The 24,963-nt window shown below is 48.9% G+C and overlaps 1 protein-coding gene across 1 annotated transcript in view; it reads left to right on the forward strand.

The window, feature by feature from the left end:
• The window catches only part of RALY (RALY heterogeneous nuclear ribonucleoprotein), a 139,841-nt gene that overhangs the window by 46,426 nt on the left and 68,452 nt on the right, over positions 1-24,963 (forward strand). The gene's annotated exons all lie outside the window — the stretch shown is intronic.

The following is a 24,963-nucleotide window of genomic DNA, read 5'->3' on the forward strand; positions in this document are numbered from 1 at the left end:
GTGAAGAGACCCTGCTAACACCTGATAGGAAGTGTCAGAGTTCCACAGCAGGCAGCAGAGAATTTGGAAAACATCCAAGCTAAAAGCTTTGAAGTGGCAGTGCTGTGCTTGGGGCAGGCAAGGTGCAGAGCTGCTGTGTGGGGCTGGGGGCCAGGGCTGCCTCAGAGCTCTGCTGCTGCCTCTGCCACTTGGGCTGGGAGGAAACATTCCCCTGGGGTTTCCTTGTTGGGGCTGTTTGTCAGTGCTTAGGGCAGGACAGAGGAGTTCCCATCCCCACAGGGTCCAGGGGTGTCCTCAGGCCACAATTTAGGAAGTTTAACATCCCTCAGATGCTGAGCTGAAATCACCTCTGTGAAGCAGAGGCTTTGTGGAGGGCTGGGAAAGGATTTAGGGATCAGGTGCAGTGGTAGCATGACCTAAGGGTTGGGAAATGCTGCCTGGGAATGGCTGTGCCTGTTGGAAACTTGCACAGGTCAGGGAGGGCTCTGCCTGCTCTGCTGGGAGTTTCCTTGGACTTGAGGGGAGTGAAAGCTGCAGTTTGCTTCAGCAGAGGGTGAAGATTTCAGGGTGTCCTCGTTCTGTGCTCAGCCCATGGCAGGAAGATGCAGCAGTGTGGTTTTCAGCAGTGGATTTCTCTTCCAGCTCCTGGGCAGATGAATAAAAGCAGAAATTACAGATGAGCAGAGTGAGTTGGAAAGGGACCTTAAAAACCATCCAGTGCCCCTCCCTGCTATGGGACACTTCCACTGTCCCAGGCTGCTCCAGGCTGGCTGTGGGCACTGCCAGGGATGGCTCCTCAGTTTGCACAATTTGGCTTTTCATTGGTATCACACTTGGAGTGTTCCTTTGGATATTGCATGGAAGAGAGAAAAAAACAAACTTGATCAGATAAAACTTCTTATCACAGAGGCAGGAGCTGTGCTGCTGTGGGATGGAGCCCTGGAGATACCACACCAGTAAATAAGGATCTTATTTGGAAATTAATCCAGGAAACTCCAAATAACAGCAGGGAAAAGACTCACCTGAACTTCTTCAAATCAAAATGAAGCAGGTGAGGGAGAAAGGGAACTTGAGTTTGATCAGATTTTTCTGTGACCATTTTCTGTTCCAGCTTAGTGTGCCTGCCCGTGGTGGTAGTGAGGGTATTTTGACACAAAATATTCTGGCACACAGGTAGGTTGAACAAAGGACCTGACTAAAACCCCTGTTCTGCATGGCAAAGACAGCTACTGTACCCTAATCCCATGGACCAGGATTTAACTCAGCAGGTGAAATTGTGGGATTCAGCAGCATTGAAGAAATCCATGGATTTTTACTATTGAAGACATTTTTACAAAGAACACTGCCAGAAGTTTTTCCAAGTTTTGTTTTGGCTGTTGGCATATTCAGTAGAGTTTTGAAGTGTGGACCCTTCTTTTTGTACAAGGTATTTACTGTAAGTGGAGGGAATTGTCCTTTATCCAGCAAGTTCCTCCCTCCCTCAGGACTCCTGAGCCCCTGAACTCTGCTGCCTGATGATTTTCTCTTTCATTTTTCACTTCTCCCTGCACTTAACTGGTGGCACACAGAATAAAGGCAGATTCCAGAAGGAGCTGCAGAGCTCCTGTTCCTTGGGAGATATTTCAGTGGGGAAATATCTGTCATTGAGGCAGTTAGAGAAGAACACAGAGAGTGACTGGAGAACAAGGAAGGCTGATGAAAATGCCCATTATTGCAGGAATGCAGGGAAAGTGTTGGAAATAGCTGGTACTGAGTCCATCCTGACAGGGCTGGGAGTGAGAGCACACAGAGGAGCATCCTTAAGTGCCTCAGCAAAAAAGGGATGGCTGAAATGTTCTGTGTGGGTGGAGGGGCCATCAGGGCTCTGAGCACAGATATTCCAGGCTCTAATCACCTGCTCAGGTCCCTGCCAGGGCACTTCTGCCTGGCCAGGATTAGGGGGGCACTGGCAGCCCTTTAAGCTCCCATCTGTGGTGACCTTCTTAGCACCCCGTGGGCCAAGGAAGGAAGGGATCTAACAGCTTCTTAATTTAGAGAGCACCAGGTCAGGAGGAGGCTGCAGATCCTGGAAGCTGGCAGGGGCAGGAGCTGGGAAGGGCTGCAGTGCCCAGGGCAGAGGAGCCTGTGGGATGGGACCCTCACAGGGTCTAAAAAAGCCAAACTCCAGCACTGAGCTGCCCTCTGTGCCTGGGGTGCCTCTGTCAGGGAATGAGGGGTTGGATCCCTCAGCTGGGAACTCGCTCCAGAGCCTCCACAGGAGTTGTGAGCCATTAGAAACCAGGCTGAGGAGGGCACAAGCAGAAATTCTGCCCAAAATGCTCTCCCCAGTCTTTATCTGCTGTAAAACTCATTCAAAGACACAAACAACATTTTGAAGGTAAAACTCATGTTCTGAGCAGGCCCCCAGGAAGGATTGCCCTTGTCTGTGCTGGGAATGTCTCGTGGCACCTGCAGTTCTTGGGAGTGGCTGGCTGGAGCATGGGGGATTTCTGGGGGGCTGGAAGGTGGCCCAGGGGCTGGAGGAGGTTTTGGCTCACTCCTGTCTGTCACTGACATGTTTTATGAAAAATCCTTTCCTTAGGATTTTTCCTCCTGAGAAGCTGAGAGGCCTCAGGAACAAAATGTGAGCAATGATTGTCTGCTGCTGTGGGATGCAACAGGTGGATCTGGGATGGGTCTCATGTGGTTGTTTCTAATTAATGGCCAATCCCAGTCCAGCTGTCCAGACTGTCTCGGTCAGAGACAAACCTTTGTCATTCATTCCTTTTCTATTCTCAGCCAGCCTTCTGATGGAATCCTTTCTTTATTCTTTTAGTATAGTTGTTAATATAATATACATCATAAAATAATAAACCAAGCCTTCTGAACATGGAGTCAACTTTCTCTTCCCTTCCCTCATCCTGGGAGCCCTGTGAGCACTGTCACACCTGTCCCATGGGACTGGAGCCACCTGGCAAAGGCAGGCTGGGAGCAGAGCTCTCCTCACTCACACACCCCAGTCCCTGGCCAGGCTGCAGGGAGGCAGAGCAGTTTGGGATGCTCTCAGCACCAGTGTGAAGTGAAAGCAAAGCACAGAATCCCAGAAAGCCTTGGTTTGGAAAGGATCTTCAATCCCATCCAGTGCCATGGGCAGGGACACCTCCCACCATCCCAGGCTGCTCCAGCCTGGCCTGGGACACTGCCAGCATGAGGGGTTGTTTTGGCTGAGGATGATCAGGGGTCATTTAGGATGAATTACCTAATGAATCATTAGGATTATTAATGATTAATAAGCAGGAGGGGGGTGTGCAGGCTCAGCCCTGGGGGTGTCCAGCTCTGAAGTTCTCAGGGATGGAGCCATCCCCTCCCTGAGCCCCCAGTGCCCGTGGGAGCTGGGCTGGGCTGGGAGTGGGGACCCAGGTAGGCCCAGCAAGGATCAGGATTTCCAGGACAGCCAAGCCCTGACACTCCATTCTTGATGCTGGAACCTTCAGAGATGGACACTGGGTGAGTGAGGGAAGAGGAGCTGCTAATTAACCCTTGATAAACACCCTCATGGCTCTGTCCCTGGGCTTTTAAATAAGCAGATGAACTGCCTGAAGCTCTCAGCTCTGCCAGGGCATTGGAGAGGTGCCAGCTGATGCAGGACAGGACCTCTGAGGGTGGAAGGTTGTGTGGCTGGAACCTGGGAAGAGCGGAGTACTGGGTGTTATTTAAGAGCTGTAAAGCTGAACAGAAAATCAGCAGAATCATGTTGGATCCCTGGAAGATGAGTTCCCACACAAACAGGACCCAGGGCATTGCATCACTCCTGCTTTGGCATGTGAAACCTGGAGAAGGCACAAAAACTGGAGCACATGTGGAATTGTTAGCCTGGACATTCAGGCAAAACTCCCATGGCCCAAGAAAGCCATGGGTTAAAAAGCACCTTTCTTAAGGCAGTGATTCATCTCTAGAGCTGAGCTGGTTTTCTGTGATCAGCCCAAATGTTTGATTTTTTTTCAAGGGCTGAGCAAGTGATTCTTAATGAACACTCAGTTTTCTGCAAATCTTGATCTTACTGAAATACAACATCAATTTAAATTATCTGACTGGGGGATTTTTGGTTTTCCTTTTTCATTCCTGGATTTCCTTTTGGAAGTCATCTGTTTCTCAGAACCTCTCAAACCTTGGAGGTTAATTCAGATTTAGGTAGTGTGTGAGTGGAAAATGTAAAATCTTTTCCCAAGTAACTGCTTGTGCAAACAGCAGACAGATGATGGCACAAGTCCCTCCTCCTGCTGTGGCTGTGCTCAAACTTTGGGTGAAAATATTGGCAGAAAGTCCTCTCCTGACTGGTGCAGCTTTGTGGCTGCATTCCTCAGTTCTGGAGCTGGAATGTGAGTCAGAAAGGAGGGAGTCAAGGGGGTGCCTTAAAATGAAAGTACAAAAATAGCTCTCCCTGCACATCTTTTCTCAGCTTCCCCTTACAAGGCTGCACTGACGTGTGCTGGATGGGATATGATGGCTCTGGCCTTGGCAGATGCATCAAATGTGACATGTGAGCATGGGTTTGGGGTTTTTTTTTAAGGAGACAAATGAGAGTTAGCAAGAAATGCAGAAAAGATAAACAGTGAGGTGGCCACAGTCCTTCATCTATAGGAATCCAGGCCTGAGATTTGCTTCCAGCTAGGCCTGAACTGGAGATTTCAGGAAACAAGCCCAAAAGTTGCTTATTTTGCCATTTCATCCTCAAATGTGCTGCTTCCCTGAGGCACTGACCTTTCCCAGGCAGTGCTGTGACCAGAGATGTGGTGGGACACAGGGAGCCTGTGCTGCCTGGAGAGGCTGGGCTGTGCAGAGCAGGGAGATGGTGCCACATCCCCTGTGTTGGGATGAGCTCTGACAGAGGCTGTTAGGGGTTTTTCTGCTAAAATCCTTAATTTTGGTTTCTTCCTGAGGGTGAATATCACTGCAGTAGTATCAGGGACAGCCGAAGGTGATAGAGAGACTCCATCACCAGAAGTCATGAAAAGCACTTTGTTATTAGAAATCCACAGTGCTTATGGAAACAAAGGTGGACCTAAGACCTGATTGACCTTTAGGAATCTTCTCTCCCATTATTGGTGAGCTATGAATAGCACATTTAGGAGAACCATAGCTATAAACAATGGTTACAGAAAGAATAACTGAAAGAATGGTTACAGAAAGAACAACAGAGAGAATAACTGTTGGAATTATTTTCTCTTAAGTTTCCCACAGCTTCCCAGGATTTTCCTGGGAGAGCCATGTCTCTCTTTCTGTTCAGAAGATGGGTAATTACTACAGCTGGAGGTTCCACTGGAATGACCCCCTTCCACTGGAAGGGTCAGTGAGGCTGACCTTGGGATGTGCTGGGCAAGCTTGGAGGGCTGGTGTGAGTCCCCAGCTTTCCTCTGGTGGGTGAGCTCTGTAGAGATTCCCCAGGGAATGGGCACATCCCTGTCACCCTGATTTTTTAAGATTTTCTGAGCCTTCTGATGTTTACAGTCTTGTAGCGGACTTTCTCACACACTTTCTGTAAATAACTTCTTGTTTTGCTTTCTTTTATGAAAGAGGAGAAATTTGATGGTCTGTTGTCCAGTGTCATTGGGGAGGTGGCACTGTCACCCTCCAACCCACTGTCACTTTTGGCAGTCTATAAATGTTGGAGAAAAATAAACGTCCCTTTTGTTCACCTTGAGAGCAGCGGTGTCCTTGTGTTGTTTCATGTCCTGCAGTGACACATCCCCAAACCTGCCAGGGGTGCCCAGGGTGGGGCTGTTGGGGTGTCTGGGCAGGGCTGGGTGGTCCTGGGGGTCCCTCCCAGCTCAGGACATTCCCTGATTGTTTGGGACAAACACTGGATTGTGGGCTGTTCCTACCCCCTTCCCAAGAGAAGGGACACAAAGGGACTGTGGCAGCCTTGGTCTCTTGCCTGTTTTTGCTGTGGTACTGGGGAAGAGCCTTGCAATCAAACCTTGTTTCATCCCCCCCACATCTTTCCCTGAGTTTTCTGTGCTCTGGGGAACCAGGACATCTGCACCCTGTTCACCTCCCATGGAGCATCTCCTCAGAGAGTCCTGGAGCCATTACAGTTGGAAAAGACCCCCAAGATCATCAAGTCCAGCCCTTATCCCAGTATTGTATTTGCAGGGATTGTCCCAGTGAAGGCAGGAATGATGAATCTGACTCCATGTTCTCAGAAAGCCAATTTATTACTTTATAATAATAAACTATACTAAAGAATACAGAAAGGATACTTACTGAATGCTACAAAGATAATACTGAAAACTGGTGACTCTCTCCAGAGCCCTGACACAGCTTGGCCCTGAGTGGCCAAAGAGTGAAAACAACTCCCAGCAGAACCCAATGGAACAATCACCTGTGGGTGAACAATCTCCAAACACATTCCACACGTGAGCACAACACAGGAGAAGCAAATGAGATCAGAATTGTTTTCCTTTTCTCTGAGGCTCCTCAGCTTCCCAGGAGGAAAATCCTGGGTGAAGGGATTTTTCAGAGAATGCGAATGCCACAACCCAGCACTGCCAAGATCATCACTAACTGTGTCCCAAGTGCCACATCTGCATGTTTTCTGGATACTTCCATGGATGGTGACTTCACCACTTCTCTGAGCAGCTTTTTCCTGTGCCTGGCTATTGAATCAGGACGACCCCAACGTAGGGAATAATGTGTTCTGACTCCGTGATTCAGAATGCTGAACAAATGCTTTATTAAGCTGTGTTATATTACACTAATACTATATTAAAACTATACTAAGAAGGTGCTACAGAAATACCTGTGACTGTGTGGAGACAGCCAGGACACAACTTTGACCCAGCTGGCCAAGGAATCAAAACAACCTTCACTGGTGTCCAGTTAACAAATCACTCTGGGTAAACAATCTCCATAACACATTCCACATGTGCCAAACAACAGGAGCAGCAAGTAGATAAGAATTGTTTTCTCTTCTCTCTCTGAGCTTCTCACTGCCTTCCCCAGGAAAAAATCCTGGGAGAGAGAATTATGTCTCTGTTCAGAGAATGTGAATGCCCCACCTGACCATCCTTTGGATGAAGACATTTCCCCAATATCCAATCTGAATCCCCCCTGGCACAACTTGAGGCCATTTCCTCTTGTCCTGTCCCTTGTTCCCTGGGAGCAGAACCCAGAGTTGTGGAGAGCCAGGAGAAATCCCCCTTTTCCCCTCTCTTCAAATCTCAGTTTCCCTGAGCCTGCAGGGGTGGGGTGCACTGAACCATCCCTTGGCTTCCCACAGCTCTGATCCCAAGCCAAGGAGAGCTTCAGCAGGGCAGGGAGAGGTTTGTGGGCCATGAGCTTTCCCTGGTGTTGTTAATTATCCATCATTTCTTGCCCTACTTTCCCTACAAGCCTTCCCTGCCTGCCCAGTGTCTGCTGGGACTCGGGAAAGTCCTTGTGCTTCTTCTGGGCTGGGTGGCTCAGCCCCACAGAGATGTTCTGAATTTGTTCCTTGTCCAGCTTTGCCTGTTACTGTCTGTGCCCTGATCTTCCTTGTACCCCTCCTGCTAGATCCAAAAAGTCTGCTGCATTCTTTTTTTTTTTTTTCCCCATTTTCTTGTCATAGCTTTGAATGCCTTTATTATTCCTTCTTCTCTCCTCTGGCAGAGGTGTCTCTGCTTATAATCTCCTTAGCACTGAGGCAGCCTGTTCATTTCAAAGAAAGCTGCTTTCAAGGCAGGTGTGAGCCAGACTTGGCCAATTCTCTCTTTTCCCCTGTGGCTTGAAGGGCCTGGAAATATTCCTGTAATCATTTCACAGAATCCCAGAATGGTTTAGGTTGGAAGGGAGCTTAAAGCTCCTCTCATGGGCAGGGAACAGCTTCCACTGTGCCAGGTGATGCAGGGAATGACTGCAGGGCTTTGGGTGATGGGCAGGGGACACAAATGGGACTTGAGGCAAGTTCTGCTCCCCCCATCTCCAGTGGGGTGCCTGAGCTGTTCTCTCCCCAGCCAGCCCTTCTCCAGCTCTGGCTCCCCCAGCTCATGGCACTGCTGTGTTCAGAGTGGAGCAGCTCCAGTGTCCAGGCCTGTCCAGGTGTCCCCCTGTGTCCCAGCAGGAATGTGACTGTGAGTCTGAGAGTCTGTGCCTGTCCTGCAGCCTCACCCACACCCAGCCTGCAGAAGGCACTGGGATGCATCCAGCCCAGGATGGGCTGAACTGGGCTGCAGCAGCCAGGGCTGCTCAGGAGCTGGGGGCTGCCTGTTGTATTTGCAGGGATGCCCTGACAAAGGCAGGAATAATGCATCTGACTCCATGTTCTCAGAAGGATAATTTATTACTTTATGATACTGTATTATATTAAAGAACACTATACTCTACTAAAGAATACAGAAAGGATACTTACTCAATGCTACAGAGATAATAATGAAAACTGGTGACTCTCTCCAGAGCCCTGACACAGCTTGGCCCTGAGTGGCCAAAGAGTGAAAACAACTCCCAGCAGAACCCAATGGAACAATCACCTGTGGGTGAACAATCTCCAAACACATTCCACACATGAGCACAACACAGGAGAAGCAAATGAGATCAGAATTGTTTTCCTTTTCTCTGAGGCTTCTCAGCTTCCCAGGAGGAAAATCCTGGGCAAAGGGATTTTCCAGAGAATGTGAATGCCACAGATGCCTGCAGGGATGGCTGTAGGGAGCCTGGGGGCGCATTTGTGGGAGCCCTGGGGGCAGCCAGCTCCAGCCTGGCCTGCTCACCCCTTCCCTGTGTCTGTGCAGACACCCCCAGGGCAGTGCCCCCCCAGTGCCCCACCCTGTCCCTCCATGGGGCAGAGGGACAGGGGACAGCAGCAGGCAGGTGGGAGAACTCAACCCCTGCTGAATTTTGGCTACAAAAGCCAAGGAGTGAAGTTTGCTGTGTCAGCACTTCCTTCTGCAGGAGACTTCTTTATATCCCTGATGCTTTCCTGCTTCTCAGAGTCTGGATTGTGTCTGTGTTGTTTACCTGAGCCTCCCATGTGGTTACAGATCCTGACTCCTATTTCACTTCCCAAAGCTTCTTCATTGCCTGGCTCCTCTAATCCTTCTAGGAGCACCCATGTATTATACCTTGGTTATGCCTCCCTTCCTTTTAATTAATTTTTCACAGTGCCTTGCTCGTCCCTGTTGCCCTTTTTGATTTAATTTATTGCTCACTAGCCATCACAACACCTGGGCAAGTCTTTCATTTATCTTTTCCTGTGTCCCTTGCACCCCCTCTGCCCTCTCCCATTATTGATTTCTCCAGTTTGATTTCCCCCTGTGCTTGCCAGCATCATCTCCCACCCTTCCCTCCCACTCAGAATTGCTTGGATGAGTTTTCCCCCCATTCTTGACCTTGCTGCTTTGTAATTCCTGGCCCAGCAAGGCTGGAATTGCTGCTTGCTGGATCCCCTCCCTTGCCTGGGCTTGGCTTCCACTCCACATCTCAAAATTCCCTCTGGGTGATTCCCATCCCCTTAAAGCTGTGATAAGGAGAAATCTCCTTTCCCAGGGAGTCTCATCCAAGTGGAAGGGGTTGGTGGCCATCCCCTGGTGCAGCTTCTGTGCTGAGCTTCCTGCAGGCAGGGAGGTGTTCCAGGGACAGGGCTGGGCTGGGCTGGGCTTTGCTTGGTTCCAGCTCTGAGCAGAGAGGGAGGTGTGTGCCCAGCAGCTCTGCATTCCTGCTGTTATCCTGGGGATGAGGATGAGCAGCTGAGGCTGCCCTGGGGATCTCTGGCTGCTCCCAGCCCAGCTCTCCTGCTGCTCTGAAGCTTTTTCCTGGTCTGCATTTAAACACTGGGGAAATTGTGGAAGGAAAGAGGGAATAAATGACTTTTCTTCTGTCTTTTAGCTGCCCTGTGGCTGCCACAGCCCAGCTCCCAGAGCTCAGACAAAGAGGGAACCCCTGCTTTGCTCCGTGGCTGTGAGGAATTGAGGGCTTTTATTTGCCACCATAAATGGTCCATTTACTTACAGAGCAGTCCCTGCCATTACCACAATGGCTTTGGAAAGCACATTACTGCAGATATTCAGGTTATTTTGTCCTCTGGGGCCATGTGATTTGCAAGCTGAGCCCAGAAGTGGGAAAGGGGTCAGAGGGATGGGAACCATGTGTTTGTTAAAAACACACAGCAAGGCAAGATCATGAGCTATTACCTGCTCCCCTGCAGAACAGGCACAAAACACAGCAGGCTGAGGCTCAGCAGAGTGGGTATCTCATAGTTCCCTGTTCCTGCTAAAAAATACTTGGGTCAGAGCTGTGCTCATAGATGGGATTTCCATTTTCGTGGGATCTCGTGTAGCTGAGCTGGTTCTGTCTGATGGAGGAGCAGGGTGTCTGAAGGGTGGGGCTGAGGCTGCCTCTGGAAATAGATGTGGTTGGATATATCTTGTCCTTTGGAGATCAGGGAGGGTTCTTCCCCAGAGGTGCTGGCACTGCCCAGGCTCCCCAGGGAATGGTCCCGGCCCCGAGGCTGCCGGAGCTCCAGGAGCGTTGGGACAGCGCTGCCAGGGGTGCCCAGGGTGGGGCTGTGGGGGGGTCTGGGCAGGGCTGGGGCTGCCCTGGGGGATCCTGGGGGTCCCTCCCAGCCCACGACATTCCAGAATTCTGTCATTCATTCCACCTGCTGACTCCCAGCATCAAGCTGGTAATCCTTGAGTGTACCAAGCATGTTGCCACCATATGGAAAATGAGGAAGTACAACAGGCACTGCTGGGTCATGTGGAGCTTGGAAGATCTCAGAGGAACCAAGGGAGCATCACTGGTTTAATTGCTGGTTGGTTATAAATACCTGTAGTTCCACAGTGAGCTGTTGGCATGGCTAGAATTGATTAGGGAATAAAATGTGAGAACTGTAGGATTGTAGTTGCCCATGGCCTGGAGGAGCTGGCGGCTGCACTCAGCAGAGGTGGGGTGGGGAACATGGGAACTTGTTCATTCCATTGATTTTATTCTGTTCTCTCTCTTATTCTTTCCTCTCCCTCATTCTCCCCATTTCCCATTCTTCCCTCCTCAGCTGAGTTAGGCACTGCAGGTAGGATCACCCTGTAACTCCTGAAGGTAGGTCAGTTCCCTGATGCTGTCAGGGAAATCTCTGGGTGTCTGTGAGGTGCTGACCCTTCTTCCAAATTAAGAAGCTCTCCTTGTCCATCTTTGACAATTTTTATCAATTCACAAACAAAGGAGACTGGCTCTGTCTCCAGGTACAGAAATATCCTTTTTAAAGTAGGAACAGTCCCCCATTCTACCCATCCTTACCTTACCCTGCTTTTTACCAAGGTGTGGGGTGATAGGAGAGGAGGGAAAGGCTTTAAGCTTAAGGAGGGCAGGGATGGATGGGATATTGGGAAGGGATTGTTCCCTCTGAGGGTGGGCAGTCCTGGCACAGGGTGCCCAGAGCAGCTGTGGCTGCCCCTGGATCCCTGGCAGTGCCCAAGGCCAGGCTGGACAGCGCTGGGAGCAGCCTGGGACAGTGGGAGGTGTCCCTGCCATGGCAGGGGTGGGAACAAGATGATTTTTCAGATCCCTTCCAACCCAAACCCTTCAGGCAATCCATGGCAGAGCAGTGTGCAGCACTTTGGGAGGATTTGTTTCCCAGCTGTCAAAGGAAACCTTTGAAGAAGCTGGAGACCATTTGGGGGTCAATCAGTTGTAGCCCCACATTTCTCTTCACAGAGAAAAAGAACACACAATTCTTCCCAAGAATATTTCTGGGTTTCACATTCTCTGAATACCAGAGAGAAAAATACACTTTTTATCATTTGCTGTGCCTGTGTTTGTGCAAAAGTAGAATGCAACCTGGAGATTGTTTACCCACAGTGATGGTGTTTTGTTTCCTTGGTCCATCAGGGCCAGGTGTCTGTGTGTGTGTGTGGGGGTTGTTGGGGACAGTCAGGAGATTCTGGGCAGTGTGAGCAGGGTTGAGTGCTTGGCAGGTTCAGTTTTAGATGTATAGAATAATACAGTATAATGAAGTCATTAATTAGCCTTAGATATCCATGGAGTCCTCATCATTCCTCCTTTGTCAGGGCCCTCTCAGCACAGCTATGGTCAGTGACTCAGTCTGAGATTCAGAATTAGACTCCAACCTGAGCAAACTCCAAATCAGTTTGAGATTCAGAGTGAGACTCCAACCTGAGCAAACTCCAGATGTGGGGAGGAAAGCTGTACTTTACTGATGGACTGCAGAGAGGGGATCCTGCTCTGTGTGAAGATTGCATGGAGACGGTAACTGACAGACCAGGATGTGTTTGGATCTGTTTGGATAATTTCTCCTCTGCTGTGAGTTGTGGTTCTTTTGTGAAACACCCCAGGCCCCTCTGTGTGCTGATGGATTCAATCCATCTGCCTTCCCCTGGGAATGACACCTCTTCCCTGCTCCATGGGCTCTCTGCAAACAAGGAGCTATAAATAAACACCAATATTTCTCTTTGCAGGGGGTTAAAGCTGCACTGGAGCTTTGCCTTTGTACTTGTAAATAAAAACAGGCAGGTGAGGGGTGCTCCAAGCCAAGGCCAGGCAGAAATTGGGAACACACACAGATGCTGCTTTGTGGCACGTGAAATCTGCAGAACTGTAAAATCAGGTGATGTTCTTTTGTAATTTGAGCAAAAAGTATGAAATGGATGGGAAGTTTTTGATGTGTACCCAGCCAAGTCTTCCAGTGAACTTTTTCTTTCTCATGCTCAGAGCAGAGGATAAATGCAGGAGTTTAAAGTGCTGCTGCCTACACCACTGGTGTTTTACTGCCAAAATCCAGTATTTTAGTATTGGAATGATACTATTCTATAATATAAGTGTAATATATAATAGTACTACACTAATAGTATAATATATAACATAGCATAACATATATAATACAGTACAATACAATGTGGTACAATACAATGTAATATGATATGATATAATATGATTATAATAAGATATAATAAGATATAATAAGATATAATAAAATATAATATAATAAGACATAATAAGACATAATATAATATAATATAATATAATATAATATAATATAATATAATATAATATAATATAATATAATATAATATAATATAATATAATATAATATAATATAATATAATATATTTAATGCTAATTCATTATTAATTAACATTATGCTAGATTATGGATATACTGTGATATGATATTAATAAATTAATAATATATATTGCTATAATACTAATAGTATAATATATTTCTACTATTATATGTATTATATGAGTATATATACTATGATGCTAGTATAATATATATATATATACTATTATACTAGTAGTGTAGTATACTAGAATAGTATTTTAGTACACTACTCTACTATAGGTATACTGGTATTTTAGTACCAAACTATTACTACTTTAGTACTATTAGTACTAAAGTACTACTGGTATGGAGCTGGGGAAGGGCTGGGGAATTCCTGAGGGAGCTCAGCCTGGAGCAAAGGAGGCTCAGGGGGACCTTGTGGCTCTGCACAGCTCCCTGTGACAGGAGGGGACAGCCAGGGGGTTGTGCTCTGCAGAACTGGCCTCAGTTGGATCAGAGGAGGTTTGGATTGGATTTTGGGAAAGCTTCTTCCCTGCAGGGTGGTCAGGCATTGGAACAGGGCAGTGGTGGAGGCTCCGTGTCTGGAGGTGTTCAAGAAGTGTCCTTGGGGACTTGGCTCAGTGCAGGGTGAATGGTTGGGCTCAGGGATCTTAAGGGGCTTTTCCAATGGTTCTGTGGTTCCTTGAGCCTGGAGGATGGGTCCATCATCCTGCTCAGAGCCAGCTGCAGGGCTCCTGGTGCTCAGTTAGGAGCTGTGCTGTCACTCTCAGGGCAGTTTCTCTAAGAGAGCTGACCCCAAGAATGCCGTCTCTTCCTCCTGAGCACTTTTCTTCAGCTGTGTCCTTGGTGATCCCTGGAGCAGGAGCTCCATCCCAGAGCCACATGGGGCAGGAAAATCCTTCCCCATCTCTTCCCAGCACCCCTGGAATCTCAGAGCAAGCCCAGCCCAGGAGGGCTCTGCCACTGCTCACTGCTGCCCTTCCCATCTGGAAGGGATGTCCCAGCTCTGACAGGCACCCAGCTGCTCTCAGCTCCTCCTGCACACTGAAGGGTCCTGCACAGCCCCTCACATGCCAGGAGCAGTGTCCTGTGTCAGGGTGTCTGCCCTGGAGACCATTCCTGAAGGGAGGTGGAGCTCCTGCCTGCTCCCAGCCCTTCCTGGGAGCCCCCTCCAGAGCCTGGGGGGAGCAGGGAGTGCCCTCAGGGCTGATCCCAAAGTCCCTCCTGAAAGTCTCTGCTGGGAATGGCACTGCAGCAACTCCAGGGGTTCAGAAGGGACCTTAAAGCTCATCCTGTCCCACCCCTGCCATGACAGGGACACCTGCCACTGTCCCAGGCTGCTCCCAGCCCTGTCCAGCCTGGCCTTGGGCACTGCCAGGGATCTGGGGCAGCCCCAGCTGCTCTGGGCACCCTGTGCCAGGGAACAATTCCTTCCCAATATCCCATCCATCCCTGCCCTCTGGCAGTGGGACCATTCCCTGGGTCCTGTCCCTCCATCCCTTGTCCCCAGTCCCTCTCCAGCCCTCCTGGAGCCCCTTCAGGCCCTGCAAGGGCTCTGAGCTCTGCCTGGAGCCTTCTCCTCTCCAGGTGAGCAGCCCCAGCTCTCCCAGCCTGTCCCAGAGCAGAGGGGCTCCAGCTCTTGGAGCATCTCCATGGCCTCTTGCCACTTCTTCTGTCAAGTCTCAATCATTTTTGTTCAATCAAAAATCAATTTTGTTCAATCAAAATAATTTTTTTTCATTCAATCATTGTTTCTTTCAAGTTTCAGTCACTGCCTTCTTGCCCTGGGGCCCCAGGGCTGGGGCAGCTCTGCAGGTGGGACCTCACCTGAGCAGAGCAGAGGAGCAGAATCCCCTCCCTTGAGGTGCTGATGAGCTGCCCTTGCCTGATGCTGCAGGAGCAGGGCACTGCTGCACCTCAGAGCATTTCTGGAGGGCTCAGTGACACCTCCTCACGTGTGAGCTTCCCCTGCCCTCACTCTGCCTCCCCTATTTCCAGTGCCTGCCCTGGTCCTGCAGTCCCTTGGGATCTTTGTGCTTCTGTGCCTTCATCCCCTGCATCCTCTCAGTGCCAGGGCTCTGTGCTGGTGCAGAGCTGTTCCCAAACTGGGATAACATCCCCCTGCATTCAGCTGACTTGCATTTCCTCCTTATCCTTGCTATTAATCCCAAACTTGCAGAATCACCAGGTATTAGGATTTGATAGAGACTCTGCTCTTTGTGTGACGAGCCAGCTGATGGAAGTCTTAATCCTGCAGGTGGTGAGCTGCCAATCCATCCAAAGCCAGGCTGCATTAGCACTCTGATACCAGAAGTATCCTCCTGATAGGGGAAGATCCCTGCCAGGGGGAGCTGGGGAAGGCAGAGTGCATCTCCTGTGTGCCTGGGCTGGCACATCCAGAGTGCCTCCTGTGGCTTGGATATTGCTGGGAAAGGCAAAGAGAGAACAGCAGCCTGCTTCCAAAAATGTCAGGCTGCAAGGGAGGGCTGGGGGAGCTGGGGCTGCAGGACTGGGGACACTCAGGGGGTGCTCACCTGCAGAGGAGAAATCTCCAGAGAGATTCTAGAGCCCCTTGCAGAGCCTGAAGTGGCTCCAGGAGAGCTGGAGAGGGACTGGGGACAAGGGATGGAGGGACAGGACACAGGGAATGGCTCCCACAGACCCCCATCCAGCAGAGGGGCTCACTCCCCGCTCCTCCATCATCTTCCACACCCATCCTCTCCCTCCCCTGGTGGGAGACAAGGCCACAGCCCCGTGGTCACTGTGGGGTCCTGAGCCTGCCCTGAGTTTGGGGATCCTGCCTGCCTCAGGGATCCCATCTCCAGACAGTCTCCCAGGGCAGGGAAAGGGATGCCTGGATGTCTGAAATGTCATTTGGGCTGCTAACTACACCACTGATGTTTCACTACCAAAACCCAGTATTTTAGTACTGGTATTATATTATTATATAGTATAATATAATCCTGCTATACAATAATATAATATAATATAATATAATATAATATAATATAATATAATATAATATAATATAATATAATATAATATAATATAATATAATATAATATAATATAATATAATATAATATAATATAATATAATATAATATAATATAATATAATATAATATAATATAATATAATATATCTTCATTATATACCACATATATACTATATCTTACTTTATAAGATATACTACTTTATATGTAAGATATACTACTATATCTTAGTATATAAGATATACTACTTAATATATTATATACTGCTATATCTGAATATATACTACATTATATAGTATATAGATATCTTAGTATCTTAGATATTATAGTATCTTAATATATCTATAGTTTAATACATAGAATAGAATAATACAATATCTATTAATATATACTCTAACATAGAATAGAATAATACAATATCTATTAATATATACTCTAATATCTTAATTATATACTATATATTCTATATCTTAATGTATTAAATATACTAAATATATAAGATACACTACTATATCTTAAAATATATACTATATTATATAGTATATAGATATCTCAGTATCTTAGATATAGTATCTTGATATATCTATAGTATAATACATGTCATATAATATAAATACAATCTCTTTTGACACATTAATTCCTATTAATTAATTATTATTAATATTACATTATAATACTAATACACCATAATATGATATCATATAATATTAATAATATTGATATAATAGCAATAATATAGAATATTATTTTTAAAGTATTGTAGTATACTATTTTAGTACACTAGTATACTAGATTTATACTGGTATTTTAGTACTAAAATTACTGGTACTTTAGTTTTAGTAATACTGAAGTACTACTGGTACTGGTATTTTAGTACCAAAAACCAGCTTCCTGTTGGGCCACTTCTATTTTCCAGTTCTAGGGATAACCTAGAACAGTCAGCAGGAAACAAAATGTGTCATTTACAGAATGGAACTCTTGTGTCATGGTGGACAATAGTGTTTCAGAAAATCCATTTCCCCTTTTCTCCGTGTAATTCTCCACAGGGACCAGGCTGGTTTCCCCACCTGGTCCCAAAAAGCAAACAGAGCTCAGTTCAAGGTGCATCCTGCTCATCCCTCCAGGATTCAGCATTCCCTTGTAGCAGATCCTTCACTTGCCTGGGGTTTCCAGCCAGGAGGAAGGGCTGGGAGGATGGAGCAGCATCTGTGTGGTGGGAGCAGGCAGCTCTGGAATAAAGAAATAAATATGGAATACATTCCATGAAGTAACTTGGTGATTCCCAATTAATACCCTAATTGACCCTTTTTCTAATTATTGATTCCAAAATTACCAAGCTGGGTTGCAAATACTGTGGAATATAAAAAGGAAGGAAGGGCTTTTTAGGGACATTTTGGAATTACAAATTACGTTTGTTGTGAAAAAAATGAGAGACTGTCTGCTTAATTGGTGATAGGATGCAATTTGTGAGCACTTAGGTAAGAAAAATACAGCTATCTAGGGGATCATTACAGATCCCTTTCCTCTGAGTCAGCAAAGCTCAGAGCTGGGCAGAAAGCAGATCTATATTCCGTAAAATTCAGAGTACCAAGGAGCTCTGTCCCAGGGATTGCTCTTGGCAGGGAGAGAGGTGCTGGCTCAGGGATGGACAGAGAGGAACAGAGGGTTTGGGGGCTGACAGAGAAAAAGCAGAGGGTCTGCTGGCCAAAGGGGCTGGATCCTATTTCACATTCCCTTCTGGAAGGTGGGGCGAGCCCCCTGGGCCACAGGAAGTTTCTGGCTGCAAACAGAAAATAAAATTTGGGATTCTTCTAATGGGATTTGGCTTAGTGAGGGTAGATTTAGATATTGGGAGGGAATTGCTCCCTGTGAGGGTGGGCAGGCCCTGGCACAGGGTGCCCAGAGCAGCTGTGGCTGCCCCTGGATCCCTGGCAGTGCCCAAGGCCAGGCTGGACAGGGCTGGGAGGGAATGGGATGCCAGTGACATTCCCACAAAGCCCTTGGAGAAACAGCCCTGGGAGCTGCTGCGGGCAGGTTTGGTAGCACCAGGAGTTAATTAGAAGTGGAGCCTGTACTGCAGGTGGCAGAAGCCTCTGGAGATTCCACATCACCATTTGGACTGAGAAGGGCTCTGCTCTTACTTCATGAATCAGGATTTGGCACAGGATCTTCTGTGGAGAAGGAAATTGGGGCTGTCTGGTGCCAGCATTTTCCATCAGAGACAGGGAGAAGGGTGTGGTGCTTGAGGTCCCCAGGACGAGGTGAGAGATGAGGATTTGACTCCATGTTCTCAAAAGTCCATATTATTACATTATATTACATTATATTATATCACATTATATCATATTGTTTTACATTATATTATATCACATTATATTATATCACATTATATCATATTATTTTACATTATATCATATCATATCACTATAGAGAAAGGATACATCAGAAGGCTAAGCAAGAATGATAATTAAAGCTCATGACTGACTCCTCAGAGTCTGACACAGCTGGCTGTGATTGGTCATGAATTAAAAACAATTCACATGGAACCAATCAAAGATGCAAATCTAAATGATGCAGATGTAAATGATCTCCAGACCACATTCCCAGGCAATCAGATCATTATTTTTTTCATTCTTTTCCGAGGCCTCTCAGCTTCCCAGGAGAAAATCCTGGGCAAAGAGGATTTTTCAGAAGATATCCTGGTGACAGAATGGGGGTGCTGAAGGGAGGGGTGGCAGGGCAGGACAAGGGAGGGATGGCTCTGAGCTGGGGGCATGTGTGGAAGCAGGCAGGGACAGCCAAGGGCAGGGTGTGCATGGACAGAGATCTGGATCTCGTGGCTGCTGTCCCCCCACTGAGAGCCTCCTGTGTGCCCTGGGGGTCGGCAGGTCCTGCCTGCAGTGCTTCCCCCCCTAAAGCATCCCTGGGAAATGTGGCAGGAGATCAGGTGTGTGCCCCCCTGTCCCCAGCTTGGCTCCATCTGCTGTCCTGGTGGCCGTGAGCTGATGCTGCCTTGGACGCTCTCATGCTCCCCTGGTGTCGGTCTTGCAGCACCAGCAGGACAGACCCACCCCACCCCAAGCTCTGCAGCCCCCCTGGGCTCTGAGGCTGCTGTGCTTTGAAGGGCTTGGAGCTGCAGAAGGAAGTGAAGTTGGAGCAGGGCAAAGTGATAGAATCTGGAATGGTTTGGGTTGGAAGGGACCTTAAATCCCATTCACTGCCACCCCTGCCAGGGGCAGGGACACCTTCCACTCTCCCAGGCTGTCCAAGCCCTGTCCAGCCTGGCCTGGGACACTGCCAGGGATCCAGGGACAGCCCCAGCTGCTCTGGGCACCCTGAGCATTGCAAGGTCCAAGTTCCAGCCCTCCCTGTGTTCCTGCACCATGGCCAGCGTGGGGGAGGCCACCGGCACTCTGCAGAGTGTGATGGAAGGAGAGGTTGCTCTGCTCTGCACCAGGATGCTGCTCTTGCAGTGCTTCTCCTCTCTGGAAAAGCTTTTGCAGGTTGTGGGCCCATTTCCCTCTGTGGGCTCCCCATTGTCCTGCTCCTCCAGGCTGTTCCTGCCTCTGGCTGGAGGAGCTCTGTCCCCTGTCCCTGCAGCCCCCCTCATCCAGGGCTGTGCCATCCCCTCCACTTTGGGTTGGACCCACAGCTGGGTTCAGTCTTCCCCTCTCAGGTTTTGTGTTGCTGAAATGACTCCCAAGGTATTAAAAAGTCTCTTTTCCCCAGCCCCATGACCGAAGAAGTCAGGGTTCCTCAGCTCTGCTTTTCAAGGTTGTTTATTTTCTCTTATCCCTCACATTCTTTCTCTGACCTGCTGAGCTCTGTCCAGCAGGTCGGGTTGTGGCACAGTCCCTGCCCTTGGGGTGGTGTTGGCTTTTTATACTAAGAACTACCTGTACTTTATTTACAATAATTTCCCAATACCCATCACCTCTGTTAGACAGTCTGTCTCTAAACCAATCCAGAAGTGTCACCATCCCAGCAGAAGATGGAGGACAAGAAGAAGAAGTACAGGACATGCCCAGATTCCTCCATCTTGCCTCTTGAACCCCCATTCTAAATCCCCAAAATTCTACTTTTTCACCCTGTGACAATTTCACTGTCATTCTACTCAAACCCTTGTGGCTTGTAACTCCTCACACAGAGTTGGGAATTGTTTCCATGGGCTAAAATCAAAGGCACAGGTGTCTGTGACTCCGTGCAAGGTCTCTGAGCCCCTGCCAGGGTCTGGAATCACCCAGGGCAGCCAGAGGAATCTCCTGGGTTCAATCTTCACCCACTGCAGCACCTTGGCAGCAGCACAATTAACAGCAGCTCCTCCCCCAGGCTGAGATGGAATTGAGGAGCAACTGTAAATCTCTCCTGTGATTATTTTTTTTTTCCTTTTCTGTTTGTTTTACCCAGATGTAATCAATGCTCTAAAGGGCAAAGCAGCAGTTTTATTTATTTATCACAGCAAATAGTCCAGCACTTGGCAGTTTGCTGACCAATGCTCTCAATAATCAGAATTTTTCAGGCTCTTTGCAGGGAAGTCCTGTGGAGTGGGGAGACATCAATAATGCCATGATCACAGAATTTGATGGGAAGGCCACCTTTTATAGATTTCATAGCTCTCCACAGCAATAACATTGGTGATTTCATTCTACAGAAGAAAAATTAAAAGGATGAGTTTTAATTGAAGTTTTTTAGGTTAAAAATTACTTTTTCAGTGCAAATTGACATAGAATCATAGAGTCACAGAGTGGTTTGGGCTGAGAGAAACCTCAAAGATCATGGAGCCATGGAATATTTCAGTTGGAAGGAACCTCAAATCCCATCCCGTGCCACCCCCTGCCTTGGGCAGGGACACCTTCCACTGTCCCAGGGTGCTCCAAGCCCCATCCAAGCTGGCCTGGGACACTGCCAGGGAGGGGGCAATGGTCAGAGAATGTTTTTCATTTTGCAGTTGTCATGCTTCTTCTAATAGGAAGTATGAAAGCTGTAACCTTTACTGAGAAACAGTAAATTGTAACTTGGAGTTTTCATCTAAGAAAAGGGGGCCACGGTTGATATGTTTTTCTTTAAACTTTGTGATTTCATGGCAAACCCCTTTCCCTCCCTTTCCAGCTGCTCTGCAGCACTGTCAGGGGTTTTTTTCTGAAAGGAGAGAGAGGGTTCCTCAGCAGAGCCCCACTCCCTGCTGCAGGGAGTCCCTCTCCCAGGAACCTGGAATTCCATTCCAGGGAAGCCTCCTGAATCTCATCTGGCTGGGTCACTTTCTCAAGGGTAACATTTGCTTCCAAGCCCTGCCAGACCAGAGTGGGCTGCTGGAGATAAGGGTGACAAATTGGCACAGAAGGAATAAAATAAACTTGGATCCCTGAATACACCTGGGTCCTTGAATGCCACATCCAGGGATGAAACACAACCAGGGCTCAGCACCTGGGCCGGTCACAGCTGGCCAAATGTTCTCCTGGAGAAGCTGAAAACGTTTGCCTTGGTCCCTCACAGGGAGGGTTCACCCTGTCCCCTCCATCCTCAGTGCCAGTCCCTGTCCCAAAAGCCTTTCTGCTCAACCACTCCCAATTTTCACCTCCTAATTAGCACTAATTGCTTGATCCCTGGGGTGACTGAGTTGGAGTTTTCCCATGACCCCAAATACAAGTTTCCATGTCTCTGTGACAGGGCAGGAGCCTGATGTGGCCCTGTGATGCCCAACTCTGGCAGCTCCAACCCCAGGCAGGGATCAGCAGGAGTGGGCAGGAACATTCCCAGACACAGGAAAAATTATGAACCCATTTCCCTCTTTGGACTCCCCATTTTCCTGCTCCCTCAGGCTGTTCCTGCCTCTGGCTGGGTGCTGGGGACAGAGCAGCTCAGGAGTTCTGCCCCCCTGACCCTGCAGCCCATTGCTGCCAGCAGTGCCCCCTGGAAGGGCTGGATCTCCCCAAAACCTGCTGACTCCTGCTTCAAGGAGCCAAACAAAGCCTTGCCCAGGAGGTTTCATGGATCACATCCATAGAAAGACGTCTTAAGCCTCTCACTTTGAGCTGGGCTTTTCCAGCAGGGGGTTATGGATGTTAGCTGTGTCATCTCTGCTCAGGACTGGAATATAATACAATATTTTATTTGGGGTTATCCCAGCAGGATTCAGGACCAGCCCTGTGGCAGAAGGGAGCAGGGGAAATGATGCCTCAGGTTTTGGCATTTATATTTTTCTGATTTTCTGCTCCTTTAGTGTGTGGGTCTGGGTTTCATATGATGGGATGGTGAGCTCTCTGCACAGAGCAGGGAGACAAAACAATTCCTGCTCCAGCTGGGCACCAAGGACAAATGATCCAAATCTCAGGCCAGGAGCACAAACCCCATGGGCTGGAGAGAGAAAAACAAGCAGGGTGGGACTGCAGGGGCTAAAGCTGGGATGGGACAATGAACTGCAAGGTGCAAATGGAGCAGAGCTGATCCCAGGGAGAGACCCCGTGCCCGGCCGGGCATTTTGGGGCCATTTTGGTTCATCTTGGGTGCAGCCCGGGCTGGGCTCTGGTGCTGCCCAAGGTGGATCCATGGAGGCCTTTTGATAAATCCCTGCTTTATTCTTTAGCTGTGCCCAGTCCCTGCTCTAGGGCAGCCCTCACAAGGCATCACCTCAGTGTCCCCCAGGCACCCTCAGGTGTCCCTGGGCACGTCCCCTTGTCACACCTGGGGCACAGGAGCTGCTGGCCTTTGGAGGAGCAGCCTCAGCCATGCAGATCCCATTGATCCATGGCCCAAGGATGCTGTTCCCAGCCAGGGGGGCTCTCAGGGTGCAGCACACAAATATTTGCTCAGTTGAGAAGCACTTGGCAGCTGCAGGTAAATATTGCCAGAGCAGTGACTCTGTTAAGGCATTCCCAGGGATGGGGACACATGTGCCACCAGCAAAGAGTCCTGGGCTGGGAGAGCAGCCTGTGCCCCACCAGCTCAGGGCTGGGCTCCCAGCTCCACCCAGAGTCATGTGCAGTCCCTTAGGGGGTGCTGGGTGTCCTTGGGGATCAGGGAAAATACATCCTGGGAAAATACATCCTGCTCTTCCTTCATCAGCCTCTGAGAAATGACCTGGATGTCGCCCCTGGACTGGTCTGCAGAGGGAAGAACCTCAAAATACCAAATGATTTCAGCTGGGGCTCCCTGGGAGTGCAGAGCCACTCTCTGTGCCAGTCCCTGGTGCTGCCAGGACATCACTGGGTGCAGGGTGGCACCCGTGTGCAGTGTCCCAGCCAGGGCTGCTGCTTGGATTGCATAGCAAGGAAAATTCCTTCTTGGAAAGGCTTGCCAAGCACTGGGAGGCTGCCCAGAGCAGTGATGGACTCCCCGTTCTGCAGCAAGGGACATATATTTCCCTTGGAAATAGGGAACCTATAGGATGGAAATTAGGAAAAAGTTCTTTACAGAAAGGGTGATAAAGTTCTGGAATGGCTGCCCAGGGAGGTGGTGCAGTCCCCATCCCTGGGTGTGTTTAACAAAGCCTGGATGTGGCACTGGGGGCCAGGGTTCAGTTGAGGGCCTGGGGCTGGGTTGGTGTCCAGGATTGCCAAGCAAATTGTGTTCTATTGCCATCTGTATGGCAGCTGTCCTCTGTGCAGTGGGCAGTTTCCTTATCTCTTCCATACCCAATCCTCCCTCAGGGACACCCCTGCTGATAACAGGCTATTGAATGTCCCTGCATGGCTGATAAGAGCTACAGCATCCCATTGGCAGATGTGAGCCCAGAGGGAGGAGCCAAGCATTCCTACCCAGATATAATCTGGAGATTCTGACACACCAACACAGCCTCTCCACGGGATTCCCAGAGGAACAGCAGCTGCCTCTGCCCCTGGATCCTCAGAGGCAGACTGCACCTTTCTCCAGGATCCCTGCTCCAGCAGAACCACCCCTGGCACTGCAGGAGGGCTGAGCCACAATTCCAATGGCCCTGCTGCCAACACCCACAGGGTGTCAGGCTGTGCTCTGACTCTGGCAGTGTTGTTCTAGTGTACTGCATTGTTTATTTTATCTTTTTATTTTCTTCCCTAGTAAGAAATTCTTGCTCCCATATCTTTGCCTGAGAGCCCCTTAATTTCAAAATTATAACAATTCAGAGGGAGGGGGTTTGCATTTTCCATTTCAGGGGAGGCTCCTGCCTTCCTTAGCAGACACCTGGCTGTTCAAACCAAGACACTTGGACTCAATGGTCTTTAAGGTCTCTTCCAAACTGGTCACTCAGTGAATTCTGTGAATTCCTGGAAGGATTGCAGAGGGGTTGAGTGGCTGTGGCACTTGGGGACATGAATTATGGCATGATGGTGATGCTGGGGGATGGTCTCATGTTCCTTTCCACACTGATTCCATGGTTCTGTGCCACACAGAGAGTGCCCAGCGCCAGTGGTGGCTGTGCCCTGACCTCAGTGGAAGGTGGTGCCTGCTCAGAGCTCCAGCTGGGCACCTCCAGGAGCTGCTGGTGAGAGGAGAAGCCCCAGGGCAGGGCTCCCACCCAGGCAGGACCCAGACTGCAGGGGAGGGTTGCAGCTCCTGGCTCCATGCCGGGCTTTGTGCAGCAGCTGCTGGCAGTGAAGTGTGTGGATGAGCCTCATTGAGGCTGCCTCACCAGTGCAGTTGAGTGTAATTGTTCACTGTGCTTAAAGCCAGAGCCAGGGGGAATTGCCAGGATATATTCTCCTGGTGTGAAATGCAGGAAATAATGGAGCTGGGGGCTGGAGCTGGTGTTTAGAGCAGTGTAAAAAAAGCAGAGCTGTGATTTAAGGGAGCAAATAAAACATTTTACCTGGTGCTGCTGTTTTACACAGACAGGCAGGGTCTGAACAGCTGCTTTTGCAAAATGTGAGGTAGAGCCCAGTGGCAGAGGGGGTGGGCTGTGCATGGATTCCCAAATCTGTGCTGCCCAGGAGCACCCACAGCAGGCTGGCATCTCCCACCAGGGCAG

This window comes from Fringilla coelebs, assembly GCF_963513975.1.
Source record: "Fringilla coelebs genome assembly, chromosome: 18".
NCBI classification, from domain to species: domain Eukaryota; kingdom Metazoa; phylum Chordata; class Aves; order Passeriformes; family Fringillidae; genus Fringilla; species Fringilla coelebs.